Genomic DNA, 12,742 nt, shown 5'->3' on the forward strand with positions numbered 1-12,742 from the left:
GCACAGTGGGGAACTTTTAGATCATCTCATCAGGGTCCTCGCGCAAATGCTGCTACACTTTAGAATTTACACTCCTACTGGTGCAAACTGAAGAGCAGTGTAAACAAGCCACAATAATTAGGGCCTAATTCAAAGACTCATTAAAGTCTGTGGAAAGACTCCCATTTGCTGAAGGCATTTAATGGCTGAACTGAAGTTAAAATAGAACCAGTATTATATTACAAGTGCCATTGCCTCAAATGTTTAGTGCACTGTCATTCAGAGTATGTCTACACTGCAAAGTTAATTCAAACTAACAGCTGTTAGTTCGAATTAACTTTCATAGGCGCTACACATACAAACCACTAGTTCGAACTTAATTCGAACTAGTGGAGAGCTTAATTCGAACTAGGTAAACCTCATTCTACGAGGACTAACGCCTAGTTCGAATTAAGTAGTTCGAATTAAGGGCTGTGTAACCACTTAATTCGAACTAGTTTGAAGCTAGCCCTTCCCAGCTTGCCCTGGTGGCCACTCTGGGCACCACCAGGGAAACTCGTCTGCCCCCCTCCCGGCCCCGGAGCCCTTAAAGGGCCACAGTCTGGCTACGGTGCCTGTGCCAGGTGCAAGCCTGCCAGCACCCAGCCAGCAGACCCTGCACCTGGCATGGCACAAACCAGCTACCCGCTGCCACCCAGCCCTCCGCCTCTTCCTGGGACCAGGCTGGTGGCTCCCAGGAGCCTGTCCGGGGCCACAGGAGGCGGGCACCCACCTGGTCTAGTGCGAAGATCGTGGACCTCATCCAGGTTTGGGGGGAGGCCTCCAATGTCCTCGACCTCCGCACTAGGCACAGGAAAGTGGCCATCTAGGGCAGGATAGCTGCCAGCCTGGCCACCAAAGGCCACATGCAAACCCAGGAGCAGGTTTGCATGAAAATCAAGGTGGTCCAGTGAGACCCTCGACTCTGAGCCCTGAGCTTAGAACATAAGAACATAAGAACAGCCGTACTGGGTCAGACCAAAGGTCCATCTAGCCCAGTAGCCTGTCTGTCAACAGCCACCAACACCAGCTACCCCGGAGGGGATGGACCGAAGACAATTAGTCTTGTGCCATCCATCTCCAGCCTTCCACAAACAGAGGCCAGGGACACCGTTCCTACCCCCTGGCTAATAGCACTCCATGGACCCAACCTCCATTACTTTATCTAACTTCTCTTTAAACTCTGTTATAGTTCTAGCCTTCACAGCCTCCTGTGGCAAGGAGTTCCACAGACTGACTATTTGCTTTACGAAGAAGAACTTTCTTTTATTAGTTTTAAGCCTGCTAACCATTCATTTCATTTGGTGTCCTCTAGTCCTTATATTATGGGAACTAATGAAGAACTTTTCTTTATGCGCCCTCTCCACGCCACTCATGATTTTATAGACCTCTATCATATCCCCCTCAGTCTCCTCTTTTCTAAGCTGAAAGGTCCCAGTCGCTTTAGCCTCTCCTCATATGGGACCTGTCCCAAACCCCTAATCATTGTAGTTGCCCTTTTCTGAACCCTTTTCAAGGCCAAAACATCTCTTTTGAGGTGAGGAGACCACATCTGTACACAGTACTGAAGATATGGTGTACCATAGTTTTATACTTCCCCTCCTCCTTCTTCCCCTGGCTTCCCCCTTCCAGCTTCCTACTCCCAGGTTTCCCCCTTACCTCTCCCACCCTCTCTCTTCCCCTCTCCCACCTCCTTTTTCCAGTCTTCCCAGAGGTTAATCCTCCCCCCTCCCCAGTTTTGTTAAATAAAGAGAGTTTCTATTTTTGAACACACGTGCCCTTTATTTTTTACATCAGGAAGGGGAGTTAGGGAGGGGTAAGTGGAAGGAGGTGAGGGAGGAATGGGGGATGAGCCCCCGATGGGGAGGACTGGGGTGGCTCTGCGGGCTCCTCAGGGTGGAAGCTCTCTTGCAAGGCCTCCTGGATCCTGACAGCCCCCTGATTGACTCCCCTGGATGGCAGCCTGCGGCAAGTGTTATGATGGGCCGAGTGCTATGATGTGCCAAGTGTGGGCACTCAGGGCACTCCAAGACAGGACTGCTTTGCTGTCCGTCATTGAGGTAGACAAGCAAGCGGGGAACCCTGAGAACTGTCTGTCCGGGGTGGGGGTCGGGTCCCTTTAAGCATAGCCCTCGGCTAGCCTGAGGCAGCAGCTCCACACTCTAAGTCTTAACCTTATGCCCTGCTGGCACTACTTCCGGCCAGCCTTAACTTCGGTTCAGGGTCCACTCAGTGTGGACATGCTAGTTTGAATTAGCAAAATGCTAATTCGAATGAGTTTTTATGTCTAGCTGCACTCGTTCGAATTAGCTTAGTTCGAATTAACTAATTCGAATTAAGTTAGTTCGAATTAGTGCTGTAGTGTAGACATACCCAGTTACTTTAACAAGCAGAATATCTCATCTGTGCCAACTTGCTAATAAAGGCTAAAAGCAACCTGATTCAAATGTCTGTAGTTGCCATTAGTGCTGAAACAATTTTTATAGTGGGGGTGCTGAGGTCAGAAACCCTATATTTGGGTGATTATTACTACTTAAAACTGCTGCATCCCCTGCATTCCTAGTTTCAGCACCTATGGCAGTTGCTCCAGATTTATCTGCAAATAGAACATAATAAGGATCTGATGGAGTAATAGAAGAGGAGAAAGAGCCAAAGGATGTAGCAGTAGCCCTGGCATTCCCTAGTGAAGTTTAAAGGAAGGAGTCATATGGTTAAGTTGGCAGATGGGATGTATTTTTCTTTCTCTCACCCTCAGGCTATGTCTAGACTGCAAGCCTCTTTCGAAAGAGAGCATCTAGACTGCACGTTGAACTTTCGAAAAAGCGGCTTGCTTTTTCGAAAGAAAGCATCCAGTGAGTCTGGATGCTCTCTTTCGAAGAAGCCCTATTTACATTGAAGAACGCCTTCTTTCGAAAGAGGAACTTTCGAAAGAAGGCGTTCTTCCTCGTGAAATGAGGTTTATCGCCATCGAAAGAAAAGCCGCGTTCTTTCGATTTAATTTCAAAAGAACGCGGCTTGAGTCTGGGCGCAGGGGAAGTTTTTTCGGAAAAAGGCTACTTTTCCCGAAAAAAACCCTGAGTCTGGACACAGCCTCAGCGTTCATCCTCCATGCTCCTCTCCTCTTCTCACAGGGGGGTGAAAGGAAATGCAAACCATAAATATTGTCTGAAACCCTTTCGGAAGGAGCCCTTCCAAAATCCTCTACCTCTTTTTATTGACCTCTAATATCATTAGAGAGCCCCTCCTTCTGACACAAGAGAATTGGATGCGGTAAATAAAATCTAGTTGAAGTAATCACTCTTTGAACGTTTTTTTGAAGCAATCTTTTTCAACCCACGTGTGTTTCTAAGGCTTTTCTCCTGATTAACCCTCAGCCGCCCACCCCCCGCTGTCAGTGACTGAATGTTACAGATTAAGTAGATAAAGTTATTCTTGACAAGACATAAATGAAAAGAGAAAGTATCTTTTATCCTCTACGCATTCCTCCAGTGTGATGCAGTTTCAGAAGTGATGAGTACATTACATCTATGCAAATAAATGGAGAAATTCCTCAACAAGCACTGGGCAAAACATGTCATTTTCCCCACCACACAGTTTTTTAGAAAGCACCAAATTTGGTGGTTTCACCGAGGCTGTGCACTCATGGACACCAAATGGGAATTTTGCCATGGACCACATTGTGAGCAGGACTGGGTTCTTGTAGTACAAAACTTTTCGGAACCCTTTACTGCTGGGGTGTCTTTGAAGGACAATGCTGATGGCCATTTCTTTTCATTCTCACTGATGTTTTCCAGTTTTGTTTGTGAATCCACAACAAAAGTTCAGAATGTGTCCTTTATTTATGGCGTATCAAATGTTGTTAGACTAAAGTTTAGTCATATGCCCAGCACCAACATGCGATTCAGACTTGGTCCCTGTGATATGGTGCAGTTAGCATGAATAAATGAAGCCTTTCAGGAGACAGCACCCACTAAGAACACACAGGGTACAGGTTAAACCTCTCTACTCTGGCACCCTGGGGACCTGATGGGTGCTAAACCAGAGAATTTGTTGGATCATTCTTTAGCAGCATTACCAACACCGCCACTGCTTACTGGGTTCTTTAGGTGTAAACTGGAGCTAAATAACAGCATAGAACATGGTGAGCCAGGACTAGTGGCTATGAACAAACTTTATGGGACTGCAGGAAACTTGGCAACACCCATTATAAATGGACATCTAGCTAACTAAGATCATGCCTGACCATGGATTCTGCCAGACCAAAGAGTACAGGACTAGAGGTTCAACTTGTATGAAGTATTTAAAGCAGCAGTTGAGTTTGGAAGGTTAGTGGAGACCACTTACACCTGTAGGGAATCTGATGAAGTAATGAGGTTATTAGGTCACCATCTGGACAACTCAGTCTTTTAGACTGTTTGCTTGATTGAACAGGAAGAGGTCCCTTCCATCTGCAGCTACATTGTGTTAGATCTGAGGCCGAAGGGAAGAAATAATAAAGACACTTGATGAAGGCATCCTGGTACTCCTGTTTAATTCTGGTATGGACTTTTGAGAGAATGGCTATTGGCTCTATGGTTAGCCTCTTCTTTGGCAGGAAAAGCCCCTGCCACTTATATGGTGTTAAGCATATGCTAAAGGCTGCTGTATTGGACAACATAGGCTTGTCAAATGAAAGGTATGGACAGCTATTTCGGATCACCAGGTGGACTTATCGGGTATGGCCCAGGACCTGTATGCAGAAGTTGACCAGTTGAGCCAACCAATAGTTGAGGTTCCAGGGGCAGGATGTGGAAGCAATTGTGGATTCCATAATCTTAGAACAGAGGTATCTGAGAGGATCCACATAAACTAAGGTCTGGAAGAGAAGACATCAACCAGATGTTCGAGGTAGAGGTAAAATTGACCAAGGAGTGTGTAGAGCAGTGGTCCCCAATGCGTTTGTGTGCACCCGCTGACAACCTGGGCCGGCCCCACCCCCGGGGTGCAGCGCACTGGAGGCGCCGGCCCCACGCGCGCGACACGCACCGGCGCCTGGTGCGCAGCGCTCGGGCGGCCCCAGGGCACATGCGGGCGCGCGGCGCCGGTGCCAGTGCCGGTGCCGGCCCCAGGCGCGTGGCTCGGGCGGTGGTGCCGGCCCTGGGCCCACGGCACAAGGCGCTCAGGCAGCCCTGGCCCTGGGGCCCATGCCGGCGCCGGGTGCAAGGGCATCCCCACCTCTGGCGTGCCCCAGGACGCGCGGGAGCCTCTAAAGGTTGGGGACCACTGGTGTAGAGGCTGATTTTCCAAAGAAAGCTGCTTGTCTTAGCCAAGTGGATCAAGGGGAGGGGGAAAGCAAGGTCCCCAATGCAATAAAGCCTGTGCGTGTGAAACATGAATTAAAAATGCCACCTCAGTCTATCAGGATATAACATGTTATGAGGGCAGAGGGGAAAGGCCATATTAAGTGTGACTGCCTATACATGAAATGTGGACTAGGAGGTGAATATTGCAGCTGGGCTGAAGTGATGGTGTAGGTCTTGAAGAGAGTAAAAACAATTCCTGTTTGGGTGGACTGAAAAACAGAGAACAGGATTATTGATTCCGCATCTGCCTGCTTACTCCTGTGGAACAGGCTGGTTGAACAGCCATGGTTATGGGAAGGAGAAACTCTAGGCACTGAACAAGTATATGGGGAGAAAGAACAGAGTCCCATTAGAGGTACAAAGAGATTCAGGTGAAAAAGTGCTGGCGTTGTGAAAACTCTCTCATCCCATGGTCCTAGGGACTGGTTGGAACCTATTCTCTTTAAGTAGGTGAAGGAAGGCCATATGCAAGGAACTCCAGTGGATGGCAGGAAAAACAAGGAGATACAATCCCACAAGTTGAGATACGAGTAAATCCTAAATAGATACCAACAGGCCAAGAAAGTGGGGCTCAGATAGGAAATGCCAGAGCACCGGAAAAGCTGGAGGTACAACAACCTAGACAGATATTAACAGGCTGAGAAAGCAGTGCTAGGTGGAGAATACTGGCACGGAGGAGACATGAGTGAAGAAGCAAGGGCAAGCTCACTATGCCCAGTTAAAGGGCCCTGAGGAGTGAGAGACCCACGAAGGCTTAACACCTATGGGGATACATAGATCATCAGACTGTGAGGTGCTGGTTGGGGAAAAGCACCAGCAAGCTCTGAGAAGGTTGAGATAGATCAAGGGCAAAGGACTGCAGGATGTCTATTGAGTGATGATCTTTTGGCCAAAACAGAGTTGTTGGCAGGCTCCCATTTAAGCAGAAGACCCTCAAAGAAGATCCACAAAAAAATCATACTAAGCTGGTGAGGGTTTGCTATCACTATAAGGAAGGCAGACCATGGGCAGGGAAAATCTCAGCCCCAACGGAAAGGCGGCAGGGAAGGGGGGAGAGCTAGCTAAGCTAGGGTATGTTTACACAGCAAAGTTATTTCGAAATAACTTTCCGTGCGTCTACACACCCAAACCGATATTTTGAAATAAATTCGAAATAGTGGAGCGCTTATTTCGAATTTGGTAAACCTCATTCTACGAGGAATAACACCAAATTTGAAATAGCTATTTCAAAATAAGTGCTGTATAGACACTTACATCAAAATAGGGGGGCTCCAGCCTTCCCTGGTGGCCACTCCAGCCTCAACCAAGAACACTTCTCTCCCTCCCCGCTTCCCAGAGCCCTTAAAGGGGTAGACTCTGGCCACAGTGCCTCTGCCAGCTCCAAGCCTGCCAGCCCAGAGCCAGCAGTGGCCACTGGGGCCCCTGATCCAGTGGCCCCAAAACATGAGCCAGTAAGCCACTGGCAGCCAACCCTCCACCGCTCCCCAGGAGCTGTCTGCCAGCTCCCAGGAGCCTGACAGGGGCTGGAGAAGGTGGGTGCCTTCCTGGTCCAGGGTGGAGATCATGGACCTTATTCAGGTTTGGGGGGGATGCCCCCAACTTTCATGATCTCAACCCTACATGGAGGAACACAGCCGTCTATGGTAGGATAGCTGCCAGCCTGGCCACCAAAGGCCACATGCGAACCCAGGGGCAGGTTTGCATGACAATCAAGTTGGTCTGCAAAGACCCCCAACCCTGAGCCCTGAGCCCTGAGCTTCCCCTCCCTCTTCTTCCCCTTGCTTCTCCCTTCCAGCTCCCTCCTCCCTCCCTCCCCTCTCCCACCCAGTCTTCTCCCCTCTCCCACCTCCTTTCCCCAGTCTCAACAGAGTTTCATTCCCTCCCCCCAAGTTTTGTTAAATAAAGAGAGTTTGTGTTAATGAAAATACGTGTATTTTATTTGACATCAGGAAGGAGGGTTAGGGAGGGGTAAGTGGAAGGACGTGAGGGAGTAATGAGACACAAGCCTCCAGTGGGGAAGACCAGGGAGGCTGTTAGTGCTCCTCAGGGTGGAAGCTCTCCCACAGGGCCTCCTGGATACTGACACCCCTCCTATGGACCTCCCAGATGGCAACCTGCAGAAAGTGCAGCCAGGCTCGCAGCAATGCATCCAAGAGAAGCACCAGAGTGCCCAGGGGAAGCTCTGGCTCCATGTTGCTGAGTGCTGTGGTGTCCCGAGTGAGGGCAACCAGAGAACGCAGAGACAAAATGCTTTGCTGTCTGTGACAGGGCGCCTGCGCTGCACTGGAGCAGGGGCTGAAAGCAAAGACTTGGCTGAGGCTGTTAGGGCTAATGAGAGCCCAGCTGGGGGAGATATAAAGAAGCACAGATTGCTTTGGAGGGGAGAGAGCAGTGAAGAGCTGGCATCAGAGGAAGCAAGAGGCTCCCAGGAGGGAGAACAGTATTGGGGCATCCAGGCAGGGCTAGAGGAGCGCCAGCTAAGGCACTACCTGGCTTGGGGCCTGAGGCAAGGCCTGGGGCTTGGAGCATGGTAGCAATGCAGACCAGGTAAGTGGGGCAGCAGATATACCCCAGTGCCGGTGATGAGCAGCCCATACAGACTGTAGCTTGCCTGGAGATGGGCTAGATGAAGACAGTCAGTGGGTCACTGAGGCACGGCAGGGAGCGCACACCCTGACACTGTCCCTCAGCGAGGTAGACAAGCAAGCAGGGAAACCTGAGAACTGGCTGTCCGGTTGGGGGGGGGGGGTTTCCTTTAAGCACAGACCTCAGATAGCCTCAGGCAGCAGCCCCACACAGTAAGTCCTGACCTGATGCCCTACTGGAATTGGTTCCAGATGACCTTAAATGTTATACAGAGTCCACTCAGTGTGGACATTCTATTTCAAAATAGCAAAAAGCTATTTTGAAATGCATTTTGTGTGTCGATGCGTTATTTCAAAATAACTATTTCAAAATAAGATATTTTGAAATAACACTGTAGTGTAGACATACCCCTAGAGAAAACACATACAGGAGAGGGATGTGTAACAGGTAAGCAGCTAAAAGCCCCTTTTAAGAGCCAGCCCCCTGGTTACTTATAATAGGAGGGAGGATGATTACGTCTGGAAGTTTAGAGTTGATCATTTGCACCTGTAGAGAGTCTGGTGAGTGAATGAGGTAATTGGGTCACTAGCTAGATTGCTCAGAGAAGCCAGCAAGCAGTATAAAGACTGTGCCAGAATGCAGGAAGGAAGCCCTTTCAGTTTGCTGCTATGCTGTGCTGTATTTCAAGCCAAAGGCAAGAAATAATAATAACGATTCTGGGTGTGGGTACTTTGGTAGGGTCTGAATGCTGTTCAGTCACCAGGAGGGCTAACCAGCCACGACTGGAGACGGTACCCATGTTGTTTACAGTACAATATTGAGTTTTTAACAGTATTTTCCTTTGTTCTAACTTTGTGCCAATCCAGACATGGACGTAATCACATTCCATGACGGAAACATCCTGTTTATGTGTCCTGGGTACACATTTCATTTACACACTCTCCTGTGAAAATGAATTTTAGGTAGCTTTGACAAAATATATTATGTCACTATGCTAAATCTCACAGAAGGGTATTAGCAGAGTCCTGTTGCCCCGAAGTCAAGGAGAAACATGCTTTTTCCACACTGTGGCTATGTCTAGACTGGCAAGTTTTTCCAAAAACTTGCCAGTTGTCTACACTGGCCACTTGAATTTCTGCAAGAACACTGACGATCTCATGTAAGAAATCAGTGCTTCTTGTGGAAATACTATGCTGCTCCCGTTCAGGCAAAAGTGCTTTTGCGCAAAAGGGCCAGTGTAGACAACTCAGATTTGTTTTGCAAAAGCGCATCTAGATTGGCACAGATGCTTTTCCGCAAAAAATGCTTTTGCAGAAAAGTGTCCGTGTCAATCGAGACGCTCTTTTCCGCAAATGCTTTTAACGGAAAACTTTTCCATTAAAAGCATTTGCGGAAAATCATGCCAGTCTAGACGTAGCCTGTGAGTAGTTCCTCTTCTGAACAATGACATTTGGCTCCCTATTTTCCCACACTAATGGATCAAATCCTTCAGCTTCGATGACCTTGTAATCTAATACATTCTCTTGAATGCTCATCTACAGAAGATAGCAGCCATGTTGCAATCCCTAACAGAGGTAGACTTATTAACAACACCTGCTAAATATTCCATGAGAAACATGAAACCTATTAACTAGAAGAGGGTTACCCAAACTTTTCTGGACGTAGAGCCCCTATGAGGTCCTGAAAATTTGGTGGAGCCCTTACTAGCTCTTTCTTGATGTCAGCAGCAAGATCTTGAATGTGGCACCCAACAATATTGTTTGACAGTGGCACTACTTCTGCTTTTTTACTATATTGCTCAGTGAGCATGCACATCACACTATCTTTTGCACAAGGCTGGATGAGTTTTTCTGCAATTGTATGTGCTTCTTCAGCAAGTGCAATATGGCATCTTACTTTGTAGGATGCTTCTGTTGCATTTTTGTTGTCCAATTTAGCAATTTTCATCACTGAGAGTTTATGATTGAAAATGAATTGTTTTTAAATGCCTTCGTAGTTTGGCAGGTATCAGAGAACGATTGGAAAATATTATGTTGCTCCCCACGCACTGCACATCCGGAGCATCTTTATTTCCAATGCAAGTAAGTCTGAAAGATAAATAACTCTCATCATATTTGAGTTTCTTGTTGCCTTCTGCTAACCCGATGGATGGATGGATGGAGTGGTTTCCTTTTTGGCAGTTCACTTTCCAAAAGGCACAGTCACAAAAAGCTGTGATTGTCTTTCTTTTCCTGTCCTGATATTTTACTTGTTTGTTCTAGACCAAGTCTGATTGTTAGGTGCCAATGTTTCTTTTTGCAGCCACTTACCCATAGACAACATGTTTGGTAATAAAGGTAGGCAGCAATGAATTGTGAAACGTGGAACAAAAATGCAGTGTGAAGAGCACTGTATTGCAGCAAGCTTCAGTCCAAAGAAAGGGGGAAATAAATATCATCTTAAATCTTTGACTTGTAAAGAGCTAGGCCAGATGACTGAAGCATGTAATACACGTCTTCAGGCCTGCAGTTTGCACGCAATTTGCAATATGCTACTGCAGGGCACCTTTATCTACATCAACTGTAGGCTCAGTGTTTCAGCAAACTACACATAGTTTTATATATCCTCTGCCCCAATTTCATGTTACAGTGTAAAGCTTCTTTATTGAATTTTGCCACAATAATTCTCAATATAACAGGTTATTTATAAATACAGTTGTCTCAATTTTAATCAACAAATGTCGCTCCATACACCAGTCATTAATATTGTCTCACAGAGCCCCTGCATCCATCAAGCTGAGCCCCAGGACTTCATAGAGCACACTGTGGGAAACCCTGAGCTAGACTACCCCTGGGAAAAGGCCAGATCTGGCTGCCAGTGAGCAAAATCCAGTGAACATGCCTTCCCCTAAAACAGAAAAGCAATGAGAGAATTCCCAGGTTGTTACTGAAGATTCATGCCAGGGTTTGTCACCACAGCAAATTCACCCTTCAACCTTACCCAAAATAAAGCCTCCATACAACTTGACTGCTTGAAAACCTATAAAATAGCCTTTTCATCTCTCTGCGGCATTGAGTAGCCTGCCAATGATACACAACACCAGTTTTATTAAGGGGTTTATCCTTACAGGCCAGCAACACTACATTTTGCCTTGGGGCCGTACTGTCCTAAGAACCAGAGAGACAGGCACACCCATTGCTCTTCCTAACCTGAAAGTTCTTTCCTCAAGAGACAGTCCACATTATAATCAGGAAGTGTAGCTGCAAAATGGAAAGCTGATGATTTCTTTTCAAGACAATCTTCAGAAAATTTCCACTCAGAGTACGCCTAGACTGACCAGTGGAGGATTCAAGATCTTGTTGCATAACAGAAGGGGCGAAACTTCAAAAGCCTACATAAATTTATGAATTAAAGGGGATGTGGCTAACTCTTGCACTGCCAACGATTGCAGTTTGAAGAAAGAATGCCTTGGTGCTCTTAATTCAGCCTGATTCACACGTACTGCTTATCGTTCTGGATTTACAGGCTTGATCAAATTTTTGTATCCAGTGTTCCCTTCCTGTTGAGCAGAGAGTGGGAAAGACTGTCATGTCAAAGTTCTGCACGCATGAAACTGAGGCCAGATTCAAATGCTGGAAGGAGGCAAATGCTGGAAGGAGGCACTCACAAGTTCACCAACCATCCAACTCCACCTGTGGAACCTCTAGAAAGGACTTGAGCATTTTTACCGCCAGGTTGCTGTCAACAAGATCCTGCTGCCTTTTTGTCTCTCACAGAAAGGTTCTTTGACTGAGGGGAAAAGCTACACAGTCTGTATGTCTCTAGACTGTCTCCTCAGACACTGCACTGGAGAATGTTGTATATCTGCTTTCATGGTACAGGCTGACTCTCTGTAGTGAGGCACCCTCAAGTCCTGAGTGGCGTTGAACCAGAGAATTCCCCGGACCACGGGAATTCACAATTGTCTAGCAGCATTACCAATGCTTCCACTGCTCAGTAGGCTCATAGAAGATATTTAGGGGTAAATTAGAGCTAAATAACAGCACAGAACACTTACAGCTAGGACTGGTGGTTGTAAACAAACTTTATGGGACTGTTAGAAACTTGCCCACAGCCATAATAAGTGGAAATCAGGCTAACTAAAATCATGCCAGATCACAGATGTTGCTGGATCAGAGAGTGCCGGATTAGAGAGGTTTAACCTATACATTATTTGAATTACCATGAGAGGCAAAATCCACATATGAACAAAAAATGCTTTTGTAGAAGATTTTTTTTCAGTCTTTGTTTCCTGCTGTGGTCTGGCACAATAGTGATAAAAATTAATCACTTCAGAGGAGCATTCATGAATTTCCCCACCATGAAGGAAAAGCCACTTCACTACGTGACTCAGTTACATATTTGATTCTTCCAAAATGCAGCCCAAACTTAAGAGGGAAAAATAGTGGGCAATTGGTATCAGTTCAGTATCAGGGGTTTTCCCCGTTAGAAAGGGAATTTTGTGCAAGACTCAATTTAAAGGAGGGTCTGCTTGCTCTTGTGTCAACCATCAGACTGCATTGCACCTGAAGACCAGAATGTTGTCATACATAGTCTTTTGCTGTGGCCTGCTCTATGTACGAGCAAATGAGATTGACAGCTTTGATGAGATTATTGACAATACAAATAAGCTGCTTGTAAGTGATGCAATCATTTAGTATTTCATGTAAAAAGAGATGTTTGCAAATTATAAAATTATAGTAATTATGGATTTTATCATTTTAGAATGAAAATTTTGAAACCTGTGACTGTGGTCGCACTAACGTAAGTGGCTTTGC

This window comes from Pelodiscus sinensis, chromosome 17, assembly GCF_049634645.1.
Source record: "Pelodiscus sinensis isolate JC-2024 chromosome 17, ASM4963464v1, whole genome shotgun sequence".
Lineage (NCBI taxonomy): Eukaryota > Metazoa > Chordata > Testudines > Trionychidae > Pelodiscus > Pelodiscus sinensis.